Genomic DNA, 25978 nt, shown 5'->3' on the forward strand with positions numbered 1-25978 from the left:
AAATGGAGGCAATATAAGTGAAGAAGTTTAGACAAGCAATTTAAAGGATCAATGAGGTTGATTACTTTCATTTTCTAAAACCTACGTTTTTCAAAGAAAAAATAGGCATCTACCTATGAACGAACTCTAATCTACAAAATGGAATAGCATTTATTGTCACTAAATTTACCTTTTTTTTTCATTGAAAACTAAAGAACTACTAAGCCCGTAATTGACCTTCCCTGCTGATCTGTGTAAATAGATACCTTGTGGTGCTGTCTACATTAGCTGGGCATTATATTATTTTAAAAAGCAAAAATCTAAGCTGAAAACAAGAAGGTTGAATATATCACTGCAAAGTTCTTAAATTAGGTATACAAGGGGCATGCCTCAATCACAACTTCGATTGTCCAAAATTCTACTTATAGCTGACCTCATATTCTTCCTATATGATCCCTATTCCCCCCTTAACCCATCAACCTCATCCTTCTTCATCCCATCATCTGTATGGGTACTTTTTTCTCCTCTTTTCTTTCTTTTATCAGGGGTTGCTCTATGCAGACTTGAGACCGGACCTTTAAACCCACATCATTGAGGTGTGATCGTTAGTAGTGTACTGAACTTACACATCTGGCTGATGCATGCTAAATATTATGGAAATCTTCTGGAAATCTCTGAGTTAATTTTATGATAAACATTCTATATCACTACACATTTAATTACTAAAATAATATGTACAAGACAGTTTAAGATGTCATGTCTGCAATCATTTTTTTTCTATCTGTAAAAAAAATACAAAACTTTTTAGTTTACTAACATTAACTAAATCTTTTGCACACAGCTTGATATCACGTACAGTCCCTATGCTTTTGAGTGAATATATGTTTAAGTGCTGTATTAAAAGCTATAACAACATAAGAAATCTAATTCCAATAGTTGGCACCAGCTTAATCAAAGCTTTAGAAAAACTAATCCAAAATTAGACATGGAGCAAATTTAGTGAACTTTTAATTTGAGTCTAACAAACTAAGACTTTGTGTCACCAATGGCTATTCTTAGATGACTATAAACTGTATCAGTGACAAACGTCTGAGTTACAGTTAGCAGTGAAGCTTAACAGCAACATGAAATGTAACTGTTTCACTCCCATATGTTGGGAAACGTAGTCCAGATTGTGTATGTCTATATCAACCCCATTTTTTTTAATCTAATTACTTTTTTTACATGTACAGTCATCCTCAGACATCTGTTTATTTGTGAGTTGTTTGTTTTTTCTAAGCATGCACAGCAACATAACATATATGTCCCTTAATGGCTTTACAACTCCCAACATCCAGTTAGTCACACTAATAGAATTAAGGCTGATTTACAGTCAGAAACCAGGTAATCTGCGTGTACAGTATGTCGCAGTTAACACAGATATGCCCCCGCCCCTGCCGCAGACACTCTGCTGCACCTCTCCAAAATTGCAGGTGACCGAAGACAGGAGGCCTCTGATTGATCAAATCTAAATCCACTCTATTCTATACGCATTTCCTGTTTGGTACATTACCGGCTTTTTTTGTTTGTATGATCGCTATTGTAGAAAACGACTCATGAAGATGGACCAGCTAGAAGAGCGAGGTGCGCGAGAATTATGGTATCCTTTTTGCAACCCTGCTCTTTTTCTCCCTCATGTCCCTCTGTGGTCAAACGAACTTACCCCCACTTCCTCTCCACCCAAGCCGAATCTAGACCCACAGCTAGTTCATGATTGTCCCTCTTGCGTTGTGGGGTGGAATTACATAGCGCAGGCCAAGCTTCAAAATTGGGCATAAATCAAAAATGTCTGTGTCATACCTGCAACAAGCTTACTGCGACACACTACTGCGGGAGTATGACCAGCCCTTTAGTGTTGAAAACTGACAAATCTTAAAAAGCTGTTGTTTCAAACTGTTTATCAAGACAATGGAATAATGCCCCAAATTCCATCTCATAGTGTGTAAAAATGTTAAAGATTATTGAGAAAAAAATAAGGTATCACATTCCATTTCATTCTTAATTAAAATAAGCTGCAAAGACTCAACAAATCCTTTACATGGAAGGAAGTAAAGCATCCCAGGAGAAAACAAAACCCTTCCTCAGACCACTGGGACAGCAAACGCGGTATAGTAATCCGTCTTAGTTATATAGGAATGAGACTTGCTGACACAGAAGCAGACTGTGGCAGTCTATGCAATATCTGCAATACATTCTGATGCTGCATTAAACAAACTGATGAAATGCTTCAAAGGCTTATGCAAAGCGTAACCAAAAAGAGATCTTTTGATTTAAGAAATGTGACAACAAAAGTAGAAAGGTTTTGGAGGGCTGTTGATTTTTGTTCAGCAGATGAAATTCAAAAGCTATACCAGAATTCACCTGGATACTGGTGACCTCTGATCCTGAATATCAGGTGATAGTGTTTTGGACAGTCTGAGGGGGAAACAGGTCATGACAAAAAGATTCACTGATATGAGAAGCCTGTAGAGGGAAAAGAGCAGCGAGACAGGAGGGACAAAATCATCACTGCAGTGAGCTCTCACTCAGTCACCCATGGACCAGCCATGTTTACGGACCTGTCAGTTATGTGGTGCAGCCACTCCCAGGAGACACAGGCCACCAGGGTGATGAGAAAATAATAGCACCTTCTGTCAGAGCTTTAGGGGACAAGGGGTCTGATGGACATCAGTGGGAATTAAAGCCAGCCTTTGGGACACATCTCATCCCACACTTATATGTAGACCCTCCTGAACACCACTATCGATACTGGCCACTATATGTCTTGGTGACAATTCTGTGATAATGAGCTAAACTGGTCACATTTGAGTATTTCACTTTCTTTTTCCTATTTGCAAAGCACACAGAAATATACTATTTAGTAATATATGGAGGAGCTGGTATCTATAGCAATCTTTTGGAGAGAGAAAAGGCAAGGGCCTGGAAACGTTACCAGTCCATTGCAAAGGAAAAGACAGGACAAAACATGTACACACATTAACAAGGGAATTTAGAGATACCAGTCAACAGTTATGATTCAGACATTCGAAGCAAGGCAGACAATCAAACTGCTATTCCTGTGTATAACCTAATCTCAATACAAGTTATCAAAAAGCAAGATCTTAAAGACTAAAGGCTAATTTATTCACAATAACATCATCATTGGTGAATAATTCTCTAGGTCACAAAAAAAAGGCCATTCTATTCAATGTGCTAATCGCCAATGGCTCACTGGTGATGCTGAATGATGGAAAGCCTCCTCCATTGTTTGCAAAAATACACATGGAGTCTAAGACTGACAAGGGAAGAGTAAATTCAATCGAGTACATTTCAAAAAAAGAAAATGCAAAGAGATATAAAGCAGGGTTAGGCTATAAAACCATCTCCAGTCTTTTGCTAGGCAGTATTTAATTTACAAAAACAACATTTAGATTTTGTAAACCTACCAAGATATGGCTGTCGATGAAACTTGCTTAGCAAGGAAAGCAATATCAGAGAAGAAGTTGATAGATCAATGGAAAAACAGCAGAAATTCACTGCAAAGGGTCTTATTGACTTGTTGACACCCCAAATGTGTCACAAGGGGAATCTAACCCAGAAGAAAGCAGGAGTTTAAGAAAACAATAACAAACTTGTTTGCAGTTTACTTCAACCCATGTAGGGAAGAAAGAAAGAGCATATAAGAAGGTTCTGTTTTTATATTTGTAGTCTGTGTGTCAACATTTCTGACCAATATAATATTGGCCTGATATTGAGAGATTCCAAATAAGAAGCACAAAATTTCCTGCATGAAAGAAAATTGCACATGCAATCAATAGGTGTGTAGCAGGTGATACACAAAGATTGAGTACGAAATGCATAACAGGTGCAAATGGGGTTTAGACCACCCTCTTAACATGAGGACATTGCATGTTCAACTCAATTGCAGATACAAATACAAATAAAAACAATCAAAATAATGCACAAAATTTTTCTTCCCACTCCTGTTTATGAGGATATGGCTAAATTACATTTGCTTGATGATAAAACTTTCCTTTTTTATTTTTATTTTGAGTTCTTTTTTGTGCATTCGAAAGGAATAAATAAATGTGGTTGACTTGATCTGTCTCAATATTTTCAAGTCTCCCCAAATTTATCTTAACATTTTAAGAAATGAACAGCAATCAGTGAGTGTTTGCAAAATGGACATGCATACAGTCAGAGCATTGTACTTTTTCGCTTAACACAAGCCATTCTCCCCCTTAACTTTATATGGGATATAAAGGAACAGAGCCAGCGTAGAGTAAGTAGCCCCACTGGTGAAACACAAAATCAGAAACTGCTGCACCATCTATAAAATCTGACTCTAAATCAGGGTGAACCTCCATTAAAGGCTCGAACGATAGCCTAGTGAAGCTCATCATTAGTACAAACACTCAGAAATCATGGGGTAGCATCTGTTTTCTGCACATCCTCCCACATCAATGCTCAGAGACGCGGGCCTAAGGGAAGGGGGGTGTGCAGACGACTATTCCCTTGCCCCTCACCATGAATAACAATCGCTACCTCCAGGTAATTAAAGGGGACAAACGATGTCCACGGGGCCGCACCGAGCCCATCATTAGTAAGGCGCAACTACTCTAGGATGTGTACCCACACAAGGAGAAAGAGACTCCTCACACATCCATTCAGGAAGCATAATGACCATTGATTTTGACTTGTCTATGAGAAGGAACATTTCAACGCATCTATTGCACAGATTATTTCATGTGCCATTTTTCAGCTACCATTAACAATAAAGTGACACACACACACACACACACACACACACACACACAGGTTAGTGCTTTGTGCTCAGCTGCCTAAAAGAGGGTGTCTACTGCCTTTGTCTCTGCCGGGGGCCCAGACACAATGATGTGCTGCATAGTGATGACCCTGCTTCGGATACAAATCTCACAGAATGAATGTGGCACATGCAAGGCTTACAAAGACAGATGGAAGTTTACGAATGCACCGTACAAATTAATGTGCACACATGCACAATTAGAGGGTAAATCTAAATCCAATGAAAAATGAAACCAGATCGCACATCTGCAGCAAAGTCATGCAATCAAAAATCAGCTAAGTGTAAACTCTTCCTAATGTTATATGGAAATGGTTATCAAATACGGAGTGCTAAGCACGCACAAACTTTGAGCCTGTGTTTCAAGATACAGTCTAAATGTATATATATATATATATATATATATATATATATATATATATATATATATATATATATATATATATATATATATATATTAAGAAACAGTTTTACAATGTTGCGTTTCTGAATACATCCCCACACTTACATTTTATTTGATGTAATTTGTTTTGTTTATAACTCTGTTTTGCTATGGCATAGCTTCATCAATCTTTTGCAAAGTCATCCAGGACCAAATATTTGGTAGATACTCTCTCCAACACTACTGTAAATGTGTTCAGACCAAGATGTTTAAGAAATGAGAAGCTACTCATTGTCAGTTAAGGTTAAACAGCTTATTTAGAGCTTAATTTTTTTTTTATTTCTTTACTAGCTATACTTAGTTTTTCTCACAAGGGCGCAGGAGCCCATTTAAAGCAGTTATTGACTAAAATGTAAAAAACGCCTTGGAGAGCTTATCAGGCTATCCAGAGACAACCTTCTGCAGAAGCAAGGGGCAGACATTTTTAAAATGCATACCAGAAGTGCAAAGGGGAAGTAATTCAGTTAAACTTTCAAATCCATTCATCTTCTTCCACTTATCCATCAGGTTCCATGTTTGGGCTGGTGCCTTGCTCCAGACATACAACCACAGACACACACACCACTCACACCTAAGGGCAATTTAGAGACTCTAACTAACCTAACTATCAGCTTATGGACTGTGCGAGGAAGCCAGAGTACCCAGACAGAACCCATGGATGAATAGGGAGAACATGCAACTCCATGGAAAAATATCACTTTTGCTGCAAGACAACAGTTTTAAAAAACTGTCCCGCCATGGAAAAAAGCTTTTGATCCTTTTCAATAAATTATTTTAAAACTTAATGTGATTCCAAGATTTAGTTAATTTCAATATTCCCTTTGCATAAATGGCCCCAGACTGCTATTTGTAAAGAACACTGTTCTATGTTTACTGTCTGTTGTACTTGTCTCTATTTTTGCCAAGTTCTTTCAAACAGACACAAAAAAAAGTTCACACAGGATGTTTTGGAGAAAACCTATACCTAAGGTCTGTTTACCAAAAACTAATGTATTAACTTTGGTTGACACTACCCACCTGACCCTAATTCTACACTGTAAAAGACAACATTTAGTTAAAAATTTAAGGTTATTAATTGATTAGAAATTTAGGGCAGAACTCCTATATAAACTCCTATATAAAATTGATAAAATCATATCAAAATAATTTAAAGCAATTTTTAAATATATCTCAAATTGTTATAAGTTTGTTGTATTTAAAGGCTCAGTGGTTTCAATTTCAAGTCACTATTATACCAACATTTATATTTATGAGTCACTTATTATTATAATTTTTTTATGTATTTTAACTATGGCAGGATTGGTCCTCCATAAACTCCATCCTCATCAACTTGCTGTTTATACTCAATTTTAATTTTAATCAATTGGAAAAGTGTTGTGAAGTGTTAGATCACAAAATAATGCATGAAAATATATTTAGGGTGAGTCTGCACATAGAAATTAAGTATTTGAAAGAAGAGGAGACTCATACGAATCAGTGTAACCTCACTGACTGATTTTCTGACCATGGGTATGACCAGACAACTGAATCAGCAAAGTTGCTGTTATAATTAATCAGATCTATCAAATCTTACAAATCAGAGAATCGTAAGAAATGGATCACTGTGATGTGGTGGTTGATTATTTAATCAAACCTCAATGTTTAACCTAGATAAAAAATAACAGTGTTCTCAGTTAAAAGTTTTGTAGAATATCAAATGAAGAAATGCATGATTAACATGGAGAATTTGGAAATGTGAGGAGCTTACCGTCTCTATTTAGCTAAGCCTACTCAAGATTATTAATTCCATGGAGCTATGCAAACTTGAAGTGCACAACTTGCACATATTAAAATTTTTAAGTTCACAAAATAATCTTTTTGAGACAATTAATTTTCATACTTTTTTAAGTCAATTTAATCCATCTTAGATATTGGAAACTATGATATTGATGGATCAGAAACCTAAACCTTAAGCCATTAGATTTAATATCACTTCATTAAATTCCCGTGGGGACCAACTTCTGGTGTGTATTGAATGTTTAATAAGGCGCCCTTCCCTGCAGAGCAATACTCTTAAGTAAATCAAGAGACACACTGGACAAGCAATCATACCTACATCACTCCTGCCTAAGGAGAATTCCAGGCGTAATCAATAAACATAACATGCATGTCTTTGAACTGTGGGAGGAACCTGGAGTATTTGGAGAGAACCTGTGCATGTACAGGAAGAACGAACTCCATGCAGAAAGATCTCAGTTATTATCAGACCAAAATGGAAGCTAGGTGAAGACAGGCAGGTTTGTTTGTAAACATATTTCAATAAGGAGACAATTCAACATAATATGGATGAAACATATTTCCTGTCACTAGCCCTTTACCATCTCAGCTCACATTTCCAAATGTGTTCAGGTACAGGACAGCTCTGTATAAAATACACGTTAAAACTCTTCAAAATGAAAAGCACCCCACTGCCTCCCACTGGGATTCAAGCCGTTTTATGGCTTTAAAAACCTGATAAATAATGCAACACTTTACCACAAGAGGAAACACAAAATAAAAGACCACAGATACCCTGCCAAATGCCGGGTAGAGTGGGTGCCATTGATGTAGAATGTGTCTGGCTTTTTACACAGAGTTTTATGACAATACAAGTGTGTTGCTGCAAGGTAGGGGCTAAGGAAATCAAGATATGGCACATTGCAGGGCAGGGGGATGAATTTTCCTCTTGTATTATGAGAGAGAATTTCTTTACCTTACTCAGATGTGTACATGTAATGCTGTGTGTACATGTAATGCTGTATTCAAAATATGCACTTAAATCAGAATCTCAACATAAAATAGCTTTTAAAACAATAGCATTGGATATGCAAAACGTGTTCCTTTTTTTCTTTTTCTTTGGTTTGTACTATATATTTAAAATGAAGTAACATACCTCGTCTTTCAAACTTAATGTACTCTTAGCTGTGTATTTAGGGATAGGTTTTCTTCGCCTGGTTTTTAACTCCATCCAGCTCCCTATTTTATCTAATGTCTCTGCTAAAGAAAATCTTCCCAACAGCACAATACTGACTGCATCATCATGGATTATGGTGTGTGTTTTCTGCCTTTAATAGATATTTGGATGCAGACTAAAACACAACATTTTGGTGTATTCTGACCAAAGTATCATTGTCTTGTGGCTTCGTGCTTAGTACATCACTAACAGTTGTACTGTCAACAGGTTCTGTGTATTGGCTGTTGGTCTCTGCCTCTTCTCTAGAGTTACTACTGGGATTTGCTTTAAAGATTTGGCGTTATTGTCATGCCCTTTTCTGATGAAGTCTTGAAAAGTATTATTTAAGATCTTTGAAGAATTATAAGAATGTGTTACTTGTTGTGTTGGTTTTACAAAAAAAAAAAAATAAAAATAAAAAGGTTTTAAGGGGTTTAAATACTTTTTAAAGGTTCTATATTAGGTTGGAAAACATTTGGAATAATTTTCCTCCAGAGACTCTTTTTTTTTTATTGTTTTGTATTTTATATTTACATTATAATAACATTCACTCCTTGTTTTAGATTTGACATTTCATTTCGGTGTGGCTTTAGTACATTTTTTAAAGTAAAAATCTTAAGCATCTTCTTTGAAGGGAAAGTGTTCTGAGCAATTACATGAGGCATTCAACAGCTGAATGTAAGACACGCTCATGCTGAGCTTGCTGACAGATCAAGCACTTATCATTTCATAGGGAGGGATTATGCAGTTTACAGCATGAATAATCTTTGAAAAGAACAGCAGTATTCGTTTAAGTGTTTCCTACAACACTGTCATATTTTCTAGTTTGTTACGAGGAACACAATGAAGACAGGAATTCAGGATGAAAGTTACCAAGTTGTACTTCTGTTTTGATGTAATGACACAAAATGTCTGCTGTGATTCATATTGTTTCTGTAACTGACTGTAAACACTTTAGAAACTTCTTTTATTTTTTATAAGCAGGTGGCATTAAGACCAGGAGCCCCTCCTCATTATGTTTTCTTCTTTTTTGTTAAATTGTTTACATCGCGCACAACCTTCCATTTTGTCCTGTGGTAGAGGTGGGTGTTGGTTATTTTTTTATCTTAATACCTCCAGTGTATTTATAGATTTATGAAGTTCATATTAGTTGTTATTTTCATGGTAATATACAAATCCATTCCATCATTTAATTAAATTAACTACAGTAGCAGGAATATAGAAAAGTGTTGCTGTAAATTGTTGTTTGTTTAGGACTTGGATTGGGCTCCCTATAACGTTTTTTGCTGTATGTTGTTCTCTGAACTGCCCTTTTTGCTCAATTAAGTTATATGAGTATTTTCGAGTTTGTTAATAGAAACAATATCTCTGGACAGAACTTGGCAAAAAAAAAAAAAATTATAAATTCTCCACCCCATCAACATGGCATGATGCACTAAAGACTTGAAAGTAAAAATCTCTGGAGAAATTCAAAATTTTCATAAATGAAAGAGTGAAAACCATAATTAAATATTATCATCTTGTTGTCTATGGTGTATTGAAATATGTTTGTTTTGTTTTATTATTTTGTTTTGTATAACCATGTATTTGATAAACTGTTTTGGCCAGGTCACTCGTGGAAAAGAGGTTTTAATCTCAATTATATCTTACCTGGTTAGGTAAAAGAAGCTAATCTAGTCTATTTAGGTATATCATGTGAATAAAAGGTTTATTTTAGTTGTGCGACACAGTCGTCTGACCACCATTTTGAAAGATTTTCCTGTGGGAGAGGCTTTGGAGCAGCCAGATTTCTTTTCAGTGTTTTTCTCATGAGAATAAAGAGAGAGGATCCATCCCTTTCCGAGGTATATTAAGTCAAGGTCTAATCATTCACTATTAGCCAGTACAAAGGGCAAACAGCTAAAATGAAAACTTACAAATCTTGAAGAGGGCAAACGGGACATAGAGTATTAACAGAGTAACTGAGCGTAATGGAAAATTACTGCAGGAAACAATAAAAAAAACAGGAGCATAAATACTGGGCTACTGGAGTTGAGGATGATAATGAATGCAGGTGAGATAATCATGGGATTAGAAACAGCTGTGGGGGACTAAAGAGAGTAAGGGAAAGTGAACCTCTAATTCAAAGAAAACTAAACTAGAAAAATATTCAATGAAACATTCAAACTAAAAAAAATAAAATAATAACGTAAAACCAAAACACCCCAAGATCATACCACCAAGTGGTAAGCAGTAATCTCCCATCTTTGCAGAAAACATTTACTACAGTCTGGAAAAAAACTGAGAATGTGAACCAGCAACAGGGATCATGCTTTGTGTGTGTTACATCACTGCAGTTCTGCACTGAATTCATCTGAAGAGAAATCAATAAAAACACCCTCTGCTACACTTTTTATATAATAAATTTCACACTCAATGGAACTCTATATCAGTTTACCATCAGACACTTGTTCTGAAGCTTCTTCTTTAGGAGTGACTTTTCACAAAAAATGTAAAACAAAAATGCTCAGCCATAAATAAATTAAAACAAGAAATACATCCCTCATACACAGTTGGACCTTGCAGTACTCCACATTTAGTATAAATTAGGTTTATTTACAAAATTAAAGATTAGGAGCTTTTAGTAATTATGAGTTATTAGTAATTATACTGAACAAATTATACAAAACAAAATACAAAGTGTCTGTAGACGATTATTATTTAATGACTTTCAGGACAAGCATCTTTAGTTCTTAGCAAATCCTGTTGCTGCTAAGACCTGTTGCTTAACAGCCACGACCCACATTTAAAAAAAAATTAATGATTAATTTAGCCAAAACCTGAAAGTCAAAGGTGTCCTGTTTTTTACAAACCCACATTATATCTGAAACAGAAATTTACCCCTAAACTGTTGCTATTGGTTAAAAAATATTGGCTCCTTTATGCCTCTAGGGACCGACTGGTGGGCAATGGATGATTAATCATCTAAGTCGAGTAGCTTATGAAAGTGATTCTCTGAGATGCACTTAGGATCACTGTTTATTTGGAAGGTCCAATAATTCCCAACCTTCAGTTTCCTTCCATGCAAACAACATTTTCTCCAAGGAATGTTGTGTGCATCATTAAGCAATCACCATGCTCACTACAGTATATTCATGGTATCATATAAGCATATGCTTTATTCCATCAGACAGCAGACTACAGTTCCATTACACTGTTTGATAACTAGCAGTGTGGATCCTGTTGGTCAGGCATGGAGGCGATCTGCCCCTTTAATATGTGCCTTATAATGGAAACTTAAATCTAAGTGCCTGTTGCCACAGTTTTGCTGCAATTCTCTTTTAGTCTGTTTAGTGTTGACCACCTGGCTGTACAGGAATCCAGAGAAAGCCTTTGATTTCTCTTTCAGTCTTGTTCAGTGGAAATGAAATATTTTGCAGCTTCTGTTTTTAGCATTAGAAAATGTTAAAAAGTTTCCAGAACTATAAATTATTTTGCAAGGCACTACAAAAAAGTCAACCTGAAGTAGCACTGTGCACATGCATGTAAGCACTTTGAGACGGATTTGTATACAGCCATCCCCAAAGTACTTATCAGCACAAAACTCCACAAGGTGAGGAAAACTGAGTTCTATTTACACAAAACACAATTTCTTTGAGAGGCAATCATAGATTTTTTAATCTCCACATCTTTGATCATCACCTTCCGTTCTCACACTGCTGGCTCCATTCTTATATTTTTTTTGCTTTCCCTATTGGTGATGGCTAAATCTGTTTTTCTTTTTCTCACAGTATCGAACAAACTCATGTCAATAAAACTGTTTGCTTCATCCAAAAAACTCTCACAAATTGTATACAAATATTTGAAATTAATAATTTTTAAGGCAAAATTTGTGATGATTTAAACCAATATTATTTTGCAGTGGACCTTTATGGGGACAATAAAAAAAAGGAAACGTAAAAAGAACTCATTATTTTCTTTCAAACATGACTAATTGACTCATCAACAAAAGTGACTTGCATGCCATCCACAGGGCACCCAAAATGACAGCACCATGTGAAAATGATGAGATCTCATGATGACTAGCAGCACTCGACCTTTTGCATTTGAGGTCAGGTGTCGGAGGGAATAGGATGTCCATGATCTAGGAGTGACAGCCTCAGGGCTCTTTGGGGAGAAGCCACAGACAGGAAATGTGCGGGGAAACTTGAGTTTTTCAATCAGGCAGCCTTGCAGGACACTGGTTTTCATGAGTTTTGACAGAAGAATGAAAAATAAAAACAATAAAATGAAAATCAATCCTCATCAAGCTTGGGGCGTTCAGGTGTCTTTAGGATGCAGGAAGATGAAGGAGAGGAATGGCAACTTCCTTTATCATTTACACCTGACAAGAGGCTATTATGTTTTTTTTTCAAGTGTCTAGACAGAAATGTCCTCGATGCTAAAAAAGTTTAGGTTTTTCATTTTTCTTAGATCTCTTTCAATCATATTACTGAATCTGTGAATATAAATGAGCGAGAATCTTTTACGAACAGGAACAATGACTGCAAGCACAGCTTTATTCGGCTCTGAAGTTCTGATGGATTCATGTGTTCAGCCCGTGTCTCTTTGAAAGAATCATTATTCACACATTAGTTAGTGTTGTTGGTTTATCTCACTTGGTAATAATGTCTTCTCCATTTTTCTGCTTCCTGTCTCATTTCCCAAATATCGCCATAATCCTGTTAGATGAAATCTATTAATGTTGTGCTTCAGACTGCCACACAGAAATTTCCATGTCTGCCGATAAGCCCCAAATTTGCCATGAAGGCATATCTGGTTTTCCTCTCTGGATTAGAAAGACTTATTGAGACAACCACAGATGTGTGAGCGGCGGTTTGCAGTATTCAACAAGCAAACAAGCACATAAAGCTACTTTTTTGGAAACCCCCACCCCACCTCCCTTGAGAAAAAAATTGAAATTCTCATTTATTTCTGCAGAGCTTTACAGTATTTCATCACAGTTACAGAACCGATTTTCACCAGTTTGATGCAAGTTAATGCCTTTTTATTCAACAATTTCTTTTGATAACGAAAATGTATTGAGTGTGTTGTCTGCTGTGACAGAAAAGAAAAAGACAACACATTACTAAAGTAATTAATTGTTAAAACATTAAATAAATAAATCATAGCATGATGTATAAAGTGTTCTTTTATGTTGTAGGCATGGTATGTATGTGCTAACTGTATAATGATCTTAATTCAAAATGACACAATTCTATTCTATGATTGTATATTGATAGTGGAACATGTCTGTCAGGGTTTATCACTACTGCTGCTAAATACACTGATTATTGTATTTATAAAAATGCAACAATGCTATATATATTTTTCATTTAAATGCACAAATAAATACAACTATGGAGAGAGCAGCATTTATATCTACTAAAACCAAAAACTGGTTAAAAAAGAAAACCAAAATATTTGCACTTTTAGTCTTTATTAAGTGAAAAAAGTATAAAAAACTTTAATAAGCTGGTTTAAGGACTGTCTGCTGGTAGACAGTCTGCAGCCTATAACTTGCCAACTATGAAGATTGATGGTGGCACTACAGTGGTTTTTACCAAATGGCTGTTTTCTTTGAGCATAAATATTCAAAAGCAGCCAAGTCTATCTTTAAGAAGCATTCTTTCATCCATATGGTGGTCACTAAAAAATGTTGGGATGACAAACCCCAAATGATTGTTATAATACATATTAGATCTTAATCATATGTAGAGTAGGGGGCAAAGCTTAGGATAAGTAACTGACGTTTGAAATTGAAATTGTAATAGTATTAAGGACACAACAAATGATGTGAAAACAAGTACACAGATAAAGAAAACAAATGTATGTTGAGAAATGTACAGTAATAGTGGCGGGGTTGGGATTTGGAGAGCAGTAGGATGACCAGCAAATATATAGTAGCCGTTGCCCCATTTTCTCCCCCTTGGTGGCGCCACATTATCTTTTCGATCAATTTACTGTAAGAAAATAGCAAATGACTTGTGCTTCTTTGAGAAGTGACTTGTTCTCTAAATCACTCCTGTCGTTTACTGCAGAGACCAAATAGTAGAAAATAGTAGCTCTCCACCTGTGTATGAGATCACTATAGATATCTCCCTGACGCCAGGAGTGTCACATTAACCATGTAATTTATTGCGTAAATGCGGGATTTTATCCCCTTTTTTTCAGTTTTTACTAAATGATGATTATAATCAGTTATATATTGTTTATAAGGTTGCGGTTTCAACGTAAAACGGTTTTATCTCTGAAGTCCAAAAAAGCAAAAAATACACAAAATAAGAAAAAAAAAAAAATTGCATTTATGATAATATACATATAACTGATAAAACTGTACAGATGCACACTTTCATTCAACGTCTGATACCCGCTGGGATCCCATATTACTTCTCGAAATCAGCGCCCAAACAGGAGGGAGGTTCACCTTTAACAGATTCGGTGACAAAGAGAAAGATCCTAACGTTTTGCTTTTCGAAGCCCACATGTCTGCCTGTTTAAACGACAGATTGTGTGCCCATCTACGCCTTGTTTCTTTCTCCTCGTTCCTCGCTGCGTAAAGCCATGTGGCCAGCTGGGAAACTTTCAGCACCACGGGAAAAGAACAGCTCCCAGAAAGCCGTGAGTCCTGTCAGTCTGTCAGTCAACAGGCTGCGTTGACAAGTAACGCAGGCGCTCATAAGCACACACCATGTAAGCTGCAAAATGTTATCAGAATCAATTATCTGATGCCATTAGAAACGGAATCGTTTAAACATTAAATTGTGGGTTAAAGTGTCAAAACCGTAAAAGAAGTTGCACTAAACTTAATGACAAACATTTACGCATGTTCCATATTCTGGTTACGCCATCTCTGGAGCCCTATCTTTCTCATAGTGTAAGAAATTGCACCAGCAAGCAGAGTTTATCTGTAAGCTCTGATGGCTTCTTTCTAAGTGCACTCTCTAACAGAAAGAAAGCGTTACTCACCTCTCCAGAACGACGGAAAGATTCAAACAAACCCCCCTAAAAGAAGAACAGCTCCATAACGACGGCTTGGTAAAACTTTTGTTAGCAGCGCGCTTGGATGAGAACGAGAACAGCAGAAAGATGAGGGGACTCTTCAACTAATGACAGAGCGGCTTGAGCCGGCGAAAAACGTCTAGGGAAGGATCATTTTTTAGAAAAAAGCAGAGTCCATTGACATTTCGTATCCTTTCCATAGAAAAAAGAATATATCCTAAGCCATTATGCGGACTACAGTGCAGTTAGAGCAGCGACGGAGAGTGGAGAGCCAGGCGCATACAAATGCGTCCATGCTGCTTTTGCAGAGAGCAGCAGCATCAGCCTCTCTGGGTCCTAACGCTGCGCGCAAACAATGCCATCGGAATCAATCTCTTTTTCAAACACACAGGGTTCGGTTCATAAGCAAGATTTAAATAAAACCAACAAAATAAAAATTGATTAGTGAATTTCAATGCAATAGAGATGCGTTACTATGCAACCTTCATGATTATAGGTTAAAATAAAGGGTGAATTCCCCAAGACAAAGAGGAATGATATTTTCCTTTGTTTTTGATAATCTTGCATGAAGATTCTAATGCGAAATATCTATGTTCTTTAAAGTTAAGTAGTTGAACATTAAACAACACATGTTGGTATAGGTACAACTGTGTTTTAGAGCTATCCAAGAAAATTAAACTGTTGCCTCCAAAACACTATAGGGTATAGAGGCAAATTTCCTCCACAGAGCATATTTGTTTGTATCATCGATTTAGAAACCCATCCAAAAGTTTACTTAATTTAGTAATTCAATATAAAAATATTAAATGTATAGATGAAATGTACACATATTGATATCTTAAGAATTTAAGTCAATTTAGATTGTTATCACTTACAGGTAATTAAACCAAGAGCTTACTTTACAATGGATGACAAGCAACTTTACTAATGATGTCATCGGAGCCTTCCTTGAGACAATGGGACCTTGAGAATATATATATATATATATATATATATATATATATATATATATATATATATATATATATATATAAGACAATTCATTTTTACCTTTCAGTGTACTGAGGAACAGTTTCATTATCTTTTGTATAATTTTTCTTAGGACAATTTTGACTCTCTGGTTCAGGGGTTGTTAAAGACAAAAAAGAATAAATGTGAAAGAAGACACAAGAAAAGAAGAAACAAGAAAATTAAACAAGTTTCTGTATTTCTGGTTCATGTCTTTGTGTGGTGGCTTTTAAAGCTTGTTCCCTAGCTGGTCTCAGCAGAGAAAAATTTCCCAAGGTCTTAAAAAGTCTATACCTTACATCCTCTTAAGGATGAAGTTATTCATGCACCTCTGCTCCTTCCTCTGCCACACCTTTTCCTTTAACTTACCTTTATTCATATTATTTATATGTTATATACAACACTCCATTTTCTTTAGCAATACTTTTTTGTTGCTTCCTGTCCTTGCAGGGGATATCAGTGGACATCTGTTCTAAGTTTAACTATTCCCCCATGATTAAGTGGAGGCCGTAGCCTTTCTGGAGTAAAACATTCTCAGTTTTAAGATAAATTGAATCAGAGATTTCTATTGGCTGCAATCAGCCAATTACTAAGACTGCTTGATGAGTACAATGGGTGAAGGGTTATACTTATTTACTGCTTTTATGTATTAAACAGCACATAGCTGTTGTGAGAGTCTAGAAAATATGTCCTTAAAAAACAAAAAAACAGAAATGACAAATTGGTGGATGATGGGGTAAACTGGAAATTTGCTTAAATTCAGGTTCAACCTTGACTTAAACTGCAACAACTGATGAAATGTTGTAGATTGAAGGACTGCATTTCAAACATGGCCCATCATCATTTCCAAGGGTAAGGGAAGGTAAAATGATCAGATGGACAGTTGCACTTTTCAAACCCATTTTACTCTGCACTGAGTGTTATCATTTTGATGCTGTTGGCTGGCTTGATGTTCATTTTATTTACCTGTCTAGCTCTGCTTGTTACTCATCACTGCTCATCTGATTCACCTGTTCCTGCTTCTATCTAAACTTCTTCGGCACAGTCATCAGTGCCAGATTATTCTTGAGCCTTTGGTGTTGAGAGTTTTCTAGTGTTTCTATTCTGTTCTGATTGACTAATCCTTATCCGTTATTTGGTCCTTTGAACCTGCCTGCCCCTGTCTGATCTGTTTGCCTGATGTGTCTTTAGACCCCTGTTGGATTCTTCTGTTGCTTGAACCTGGATCTGCCTCTTGACTTCGCCCTGTGGATTATCTTCCCTTCCTTTTTCTGCCCAGATCTGATCTCCTGTCAGCTCTGCAGCCTTCTAGGCTTTCGCATCTGGAACTCCGACAGCATCCGCTGTGTTTTGTCAGATGAACCGGCTGGAATCATCCTTGTTCTCTGGGCACGGACTGTACTGTCAAACCAGGTTAGTGACTCACGCGCTCATGATCATCCTCTGTCAGATTATTGTAGTCAATAACCTGGGTTACACCTCGATAGATGTTCCTGCCTCAGAAGCCCTAGCCGCTCCAGCCGCCACTGCAAATTCGTTCAGTCATTTTTTGAATAAATGCTTTATAAGTATTCCACTGTCTTTCTTGCCAGAATTCTGGGTCTTACCTTCTGAGCCATTACATTGTGAGAGTTATACCTGCACATGCACTGAGATAAGTGGATAAAAATAAACAAAGTACTCTCTAATTACAAACATCTACAATATATATAGATAGTTTTATCAACTTTTCTCCATTCTCTGCATTTCAGAACTATTTTTTAATATATTGCAGATCTTAAAATACTGTATAAAGTATCATAATATCCAAACTATCACATATTTGAGTGTACAAGGGGTAAGCAAGAAACAGCTTTATTCTATCAGCTTTACGCATATTCATTAGTTTCAAAATTAAGCCCTACACAAAAGGCTTGTATAGCAAGCATAGTATTTCATGGTTTACAGATTATTTATATATGATGTGTTTGGCTTGAAGCGTAATTTTCTCCCTTACCTCAATGTAAAAAAAAAAAAAAAAGAAAAAATTCTCCCAAGCACAAAAGATTGGCTTCAAAATTCAATTTCTGTATTAATGCATTTATGTATTCCATCATTCCCTCGAATAGCCTAATGCATTATGCTGCCGGTCTCTTTTCTTCCTGCATCGGCTATTCACTTACTGGACCGTTTTTTTTGTTCCAGTATTTGTACTTTTTCTTTCTTATGTTTCTTTAAAATCTCATGTTTTTCTAAGAGAGTAAATATGAATATGACCTCTGCTCCTGTCAATCATGAAACAGGCAGACTGTTTAAAGGAGGCTAATTTAAGTTACCTTTTATCGTGCCATGCATCTCAAGGTCTGTATGGCCCTGTGAGGGAAAGAGGCACTGTCCAGAGGGAGTGCGGATAAAGGATCAGTCCTAATCCTACTCTAAAACTCATAATCCAAAGAAGCATTTATAGAGAACTATATGTTTGCTTTCTGAATAAAGGCTTACAATTTTGGGCCAGTATATTTTACACTGGATTTCAAGATCCTTGCTGGGCATTTTACATCACAAAATGCCATTTGCATTGAATTATAGCTTCTTTTTTTTTCAACCATAGTGTATTAACTAACTGGGAAATGTTTTTAATTTAATTTAACATTTTGCTGCATACTGACCTATGCATTGCCACATATTGTTTTTATTAGCATGGTTTTATGAACAGTTCCATAGGCAAAACCTTTTATAGGCACCTGTTTGTTTTCAAAAATACAATAAAAGTTTCATTTAAAACTGCTGTAAAGGATGTGACAACAATGACAAAAAAGGGAGTCATGGCATGTCATGGCAAGTCTATAGAGTCATGGAAAAAATCATCAGTCCCTCTTTGTAGTGATATTATGAGATGAGCCAAGGCATCGAGGTGTGTGTCAAGTTATGGAGGGGGCGTTTCCCAGAAGTGCGTGTTGAAACGTGATTCATTTAGTGAAGGGGCCAAAATTGATGACGTCCGAAGCCTCTCTACCGTGATACCAAGTGACCGCTTTGGGAAGTGGTTCAGACCACATGAAAACTTCGACAGGCCTTTAAACAGCCTCACTACTGAGTCAAGATGTGTGAGTTTGTAGGAGAGTTGCTGTAAGTTGGATAGAGTTTGGATATATTCTAACAATAGATTGGTTGGAAAAATAACCAATCTAGTTGGTAAAAACTATTTTGGTTAGATTAAACAATTTAATGATCAAAATGTGAGCAAGCCACTGATTACAGTTGTAGCATTAGTTTTGAGTAGTATTGCTTTATAATCAACAATTACCATTGCCTGTGGTGCCAGCTGTAAGACATGTACTCATAATCCTGACATTCGTTCGAGATCTACCTTTGACTTTTGAAAGATGCGATAATACTTTAAAAGTATTTTGGCTAATGTTACTAATTTGTATTGGTTTGCCCTTGTATAAATATAGAATGGGTAAAAACACTGCCAAATTAGATTGGTTGGTTTGGCTAAAAGACTGGTTGAACACATAACTTCAAACCTGATTAAAACCAAAAACTGTGGAAAAACTATGTGTTGAAACTATGTTTGAATAAAAAGGACTAACACCTTTCATTTTGCTAATCATTGCACAATTTGCACAAACACTTTCAGTGTCTGCTTGAGCGTATTTTACTAAAATGCCAGAATAAAGTGTACCTTAAATGAATGGTCTATTCTAAGACATTTTACACAAAAAAATGTACAAAAGATTTTATTATACACCCCAATCATTAACAATTTTAAAGGAACTTAAATAAGAAAAAAAAACTATTGCAGAAAATTCCAGATTACATTACTAAATGTAGTTATTCATCCCACCAGTAGGAAGCTTCATGAACTGGGGGATTGTTGAAGCAATTTGGCCAAATTCAATGCCTCATGAGGCTTCATCTCACCATCACAACTCTGCTATTTCTTCAATTAGAAGTTATAAGTGTAGTAATCAAAGACTCAAGGAGCAAGACAAAAAATAAGCAGGTGTAATTTTTTTCTTTAAAAGTAATTATTCCTTTTAAAAACTTAAAAATACCTTTTTTAATTAAGAGCAGAGCATTATGTTTTGATTTCCCGCGTTTTGTTTCTAGCTTTTCTTAAAGTCCCTTCTGTCAGGTTGATTGCAGGTTTGAAGAGGACCCAAATGCAGAGACAGAAGCTGGGGTGGTTTTTTGTAGATTCAATGCAAGACTAGGGTAATCAGCAGATTGGGAGCAGATATGGACAGAAGAACCTAGAAGGGAGCTATCGGAAGGAGGCTGACACAAGGGGGCAACAGAGGGTAAACAAGTAATACATTAGAACTAAAATACAACCAAAAACAACTAGAATAAAACAAAATTGAAATTAAACCAATGAAAACTCAAAAAGAAAACTTAGACAAAACCAAAACAAGGACACCTTCACTGTAACATAAGTAAGCTAGCACAATAAAAACTGGTTTGGAGGCAACCAACTTCATTCCTGATAGAAGGACACTCTGGGCACAGAGGTTTAACAAACCTCTCACCCTTTGTTAGGATGCCTGGGTGTTGGAGTTTTGGGGTTTATTTTGGGTTTATTTTTCATTATCATTATTCCTAATTTCTATTTATCTTATTTATTATTACAATTTCTTAATGTACTCCTGATCCATTTGTAACATTTCTGTAAGATCTAGGTTAGAGTTTCCATCTGGGTTTCTTTGTATCTCAGTTTAGTCTCCTTTGTATTAACTGATATTCCTCTCTCAGCTTCCCTGCTTTCTTTCTCCCTTGGCCACAACTCATTTAATCCAATAAGCTACAGTATTTTAGTTTAGTTGTAATTTCCCTAACCCTTCCCAAGGATATGATCTTTGTAATTTGTATTGTTCCCATCTCGATTCTTCTGTTATATTGCCCTTTTTGTACACAGTTTGCATGTAAGCCTTTGTATTTTTTTTTCATCGTACAATTTTAACTCACCATGCTGCTTTTCATAGTTCTGTCTGTCTTTTGGCCTCACATCTGTATTTGTTAATCCCAACCAAAACAAACAAAATATGCTTTTATTTATTTTTAATAGCTTTTATGTGATTTTTATTGTTAACTTGAATGACAGTATTTGACAAAATTTGTCAATATATTACATGCGTAAAAATAACAACTTCGAAAACTATGTATGATCTATGGACATTCGAAGTTGCTCATCATTTTACACCAAATGGATTTGTCATCTTGTATCATCAAATAAAACAAATATATTACCAAGGCATAATATTTTCTCAAATTTTTTCATATTAAAACCAATGTCTAATGTATTTACACAAAGTGGATGAAAAGGGGCAAACAGTGTAAAGTTGTTGTGCATTTGTGTTTCGCCACCTTAGGATCTGATCTTCAGATGGTTTGTGCGCTTTAAAGCAGGTTTAATTTTTTTCTTTTTACGTGGAGTAGCCCTTCAAACATGTACAAAGTGACTTGCAGTCATAATTCAGAAAAAAAAGCATGTGCAAACTTTTTTTCATGTATGCCTTGAATATGCGGATCATAGTCTAATTACAAAGTTGTGCAACATATGCAATTTACCACATACATTTCTAAATCAGACACTCTACTCCGGCTTAAGTTTTGTGTCTTTCAGGGGCAAACAAGAAAGAAAAAAAAATGCAGTCATTTTTCCCAGAAAAGAGGCATTTGCATAATGACAGAGGATGGAGAAAGATTCTGGACAAATATTAACATTTTGTGACTGTGAAAAATAGCAATGGTAGAAAAACATCTGTGCAGATGGGCACAAATAAACTGAAGTTGAATAATGTGCAATTTAAATAAAATATTGAATGAGCCTACAAAGTGACATGGGAGAAGAGTTAAAACGGGCATCTATTACTTCTAACAATACGATTTTTTTATCTCACTTAATTTGACATACCACAAAGAATGGTTGTGTTTTAAATGTATTCATCTGTTTTAAGACATACAAACTAACAAAAACAACTTCCTAATGTTTTAAGGAAAGGCAGACAAGGCAAGTTTATTTGCATAGAACAATACATGGACAATTCAAAGTGCTTTACATGAATTAGATTTAAAAAAATAAATAAAAAGCAGAATAAAAGCAAAAACATTGGGAAACAAATACGAAATTTAATGAAATTTAAGAAATTTCCTTTTTTCTGTTTCTAACAACTTCTATTTTTTTCTTTTTCTTTTAGTTTGTGTCTGCTAGAGATATGTTATCTTTGTAAAGTGTTCTAAAAACATTATTCACTAGCATTTCTTAAATCATTTTAATTATTATTATCTCCAACTACATGGCTTAGAACATCACATTTCTTTTATAACCACTCTCTACTGCCTTTAGAGCTTGCAGTCTGCTCATTTTATTGGGCAGAGCCAAATTTGCATGTCTTGGCATGTGTGCACCAATGCTTCTAGATAACCTGCAACACACCCACTTATTGCATGTACCCAAAAAGAAAAATCTGTGCACAATTTAGCACCCCTTATTTTGAATCTTGTAAGATCAGGCCCTAAATACAGTATCAAATGCAGGTCAGCAGTTAGTTTCCCATCTCAGCTGATAAGTACTGTATACAGAGTCTGCTTTTTCTGCTTGTGAAAGGCTTTCAATGTTCCACAAAATCATGTTGAATATAATGGTCTGAGATTGCACAACTACAAATCCTCTTAGATGTGAACGCTTGTATAAACTGACAAGTCTGGCAAGAAAAAAATATATATAAGGACAGCAGCGTTCTTGGTGACTTTGGAGAAGCTACACAATTCCACAGTTCAGGAGAGAGAATCTTTCAACATTACAACATTTAATAGATTTCTTTTAGAATTGACAGATTCACAATAAAAATGCTATACATATTCCTGTTTGATATGTACCATAGGACATGAAGGAGACATAGGGAACTGTGTGCTTTACCTTCCACCATTATTTTAGATTACATAAAAACTGAATTTTACATGCTATGTGGAAAGTGCAAGAGGGGGTGGAATATTACTCTAAACACCATCTCACCATGGTGGCATAGTGAAACAGCATCATGTTTTGGTATTTTTTATTTACCGGTACTCCTTTTTATTTAAAAGTTTTAACCAAATTGTACACTTTAAAAGATTATATCTCTTTAATTAATGACATGATCAACTGTCTGTGGGGGACAGTGTCTTCAAACATACACACAGAACTACAACGACATGATGGTGGGCAAAGATAATAGAATATACTGTAAAATCTTTTCAACCTAGAGGCCTGAAAGTGAAAGAGAGCAATATCAGTAATTTGACAACTTACAATATGATGACAAATCCCTTATGTTTGAATTCATCTTGCATCCATACAGCCCCACTTCTTGAACCAGTGACATGTTATTGTTGTTCAAGCAATATGACATTGAAAGTCAGCTGAAGTTCATACCCATTTGCATTCACTTGCTGCGTTCGAATGAGGAAGAAAACTGAGGAGTCAGCAGCCATACTTGATATGCAGGATAAGCGCCTACATCTGCAACTTGTTAATCATATAACAAGAAGAAAGCAATGACACACAATGAGATCATGGAATAATCCTGAACAAAAGAATAACACATGATAAACTTATATTTATTAGTTTGTCTAGAATGCTGGCCTTGCTGAAAGAGAAAATCCCAGGGTAATTTGGGTATTTATGTAGTATAATACAGAAGTATTGCAGAAATAGGCACATTTTGTTCATTGCAAATGTGTTCAGAAATCCCAAGAAGGAGCTAGAATTGTATAATTACTTAATAATAACTACCTTCCTTGAACTGGTGTAGAGGGAGCTAAAGGAACCAGCTTGGGACATTTCATTCTTTCAAGATGAAAAAAGCTTGTACCTATAATCTGACTACAATATATAATTTATTGAAGATGTTTTAAAGGATAACAATCATCAAACATTTTGCATGTGCATATTGAGACCAAATGTTCAGAGATAAAAGAGGGTATAATAAATCCAACAGATTAGGAATTTTCTACTTAATTTGCAGCTGGAGTTTAGAGGTTTTCATGTGTGTATGTGCAACTGCAATAAGAGAAGAGATGGTAAGAAAGTGGCTTCAGATGGGGGACTGGCTGATCTGAACATTAACATGCAGTTTAGGCCGGCAGGTCAGGTTTTCACACAGACCGCCATGTTCAGCTCTGACAAACTTAAATATCTGCATCTTATTAAAGGGGGTGGTGTTAAAAATGTATGTTCTATGTGTAACAGTTATTTAAAAAAAGGGCTCTGGTTGATATTTATATTCCAAGACTCCATTTCCAAGTATCATAAATATTTCTAACTATTTAAAATTACATTTTTAGATTTGATATAGTATTTCTGTCACTCTAACTTTTATAGACAGAATATTCATTTAACTTCAAATCATTAAGGACTGAATGCAGACCTTTAAGCAAAATTTTTAGCAATAAAAAGATGCTCTGTGGTGTTTTCTTTTTTGAATACAAATTAAGGGAAGCAAGATATTCCGAAACAACAGTGTCTACTTTTTTGTGGCGTTCTACACCACTCTTCTGCCAAATTTGGCACAGTAATGTGTTTCATAATTTGCAACTCATTTGGCTTTGGCCTTTTGGGAAGTAGTATGCACCACTTTTGCAGAAAGGCGGAGAGTTTTTGAATGGGCAAATTTTCCTCTGTTTATACATGCAAAAATGAATAGTAAGGGATCATAAAGCACATATAGCACAGATGTATGGTATGTATGGCCTTTCACAGCTTTGGTATGAATGTGTAAAAATTTAATCATGACATATGTGGCAAGTGGCTGATCTAGAGATGAGATTCCATGTAAAACACTATCAAATACAAATTGCCAAGGCAATTTTTGTTTCAATACACGATAGAAACAAAATGCTGATATGTAGTCATTAGAAAGTGACACATTTTTTAGCAAAATGTCAAGAAAGTCCTCTGTGTTCTCTAAAAAAACACAATCACAAGGTTTAAACATTCAGTGAATATCAATGACACAGAAACAGACACTCAACATACAGTTTATGATAGTGCTGAACTCCCCTGATAGTAAATATGCCTCCATAACTGCAAGGCATGCAGTTACCTCTGTCCCATTATTTCCGGTGACAGCAGTGCACACCTTTTAATAACCACCATTAGTACAGTAAAATAAACAAAAGGAAATGCTTGCCTGTTACTTCCCATCTGTGAAAAAAAGTAAGCCAGCATTTTGTTGTTGCCTCATAAAACTTTGGAGAACAGCCGGCAAGAGCAAGAGCCCTGAATTATCACTGGAAACACTTTGTTAGATCCAGGAGCGGATTTAGGAAATTTGGGGCTCTAGATAAAGACAGGCAGGGGGCCCGCTGAATTGAGAAGACAACACATAAATCAGACCCATTATACAGATACAGAAATTTTAACAGAATAGACATACATTATTTGTTTTATGTTTTGTCCCTCTCTTCTTGTCCCTTTTCTTGTTGTTTTCCTCTCTATGTTTTGTACTCAGCTGACTTTTCATGCTGTCTCAAAAGGAATGAAAGATTTTTTCCAAGCACTAAGCTCACTTAGCAGATTGCTCCTTCCTGTGTTTCCCAAAATGTGACAGCAAAAGTAAATAACACAGTGATCTGCTTATCTGTCCTCCATTTTTTCATTTATATGAAATACTAGCTGCATGAATCATGACAGCAGACAAACTAGAGGAGAGTACAGTAGGAGGTGGGGTTACCAATCTACTTGCTCTGCAGA

General features: G+C 35.8%; 1 protein-coding gene across 3 annotated transcripts in view; it reads right to left on the minus strand.

Annotated features, from left to right (window-relative positions):
• robo1 (roundabout guidance receptor 1) overlaps positions 1 to 15514 on the minus strand; it is a 278848-nt gene extending 263334 nt beyond the window's left edge. For 2 of the 3 annotated variants that reach the window (XM_015379556.1, XM_015379555.1), the window contains exon 1: positions 15220 to 15514. The gene's annotated coding sequence lies outside the window, so the exon portion shown is untranslated. The remainder of the gene's footprint in view (positions 1 to 15219) is intronic. The other variant, XM_015379558.1, reaches the window with a different exon arrangement.
• Between the last annotated feature and the right edge of the window lie 10464 nt (positions 15515 to 25978).

This window comes from Cyprinodon variegatus, unplaced genomic scaffold, assembly GCF_000732505.1.
Source record: "Cyprinodon variegatus isolate N-32 unplaced genomic scaffold, C_variegatus-1.0 Scaffold194, whole genome shotgun sequence".
In the NCBI taxonomy this organism is placed as follows: domain Eukaryota; kingdom Metazoa; phylum Chordata; class Actinopteri; order Cyprinodontiformes; family Cyprinodontidae; genus Cyprinodon; species Cyprinodon variegatus.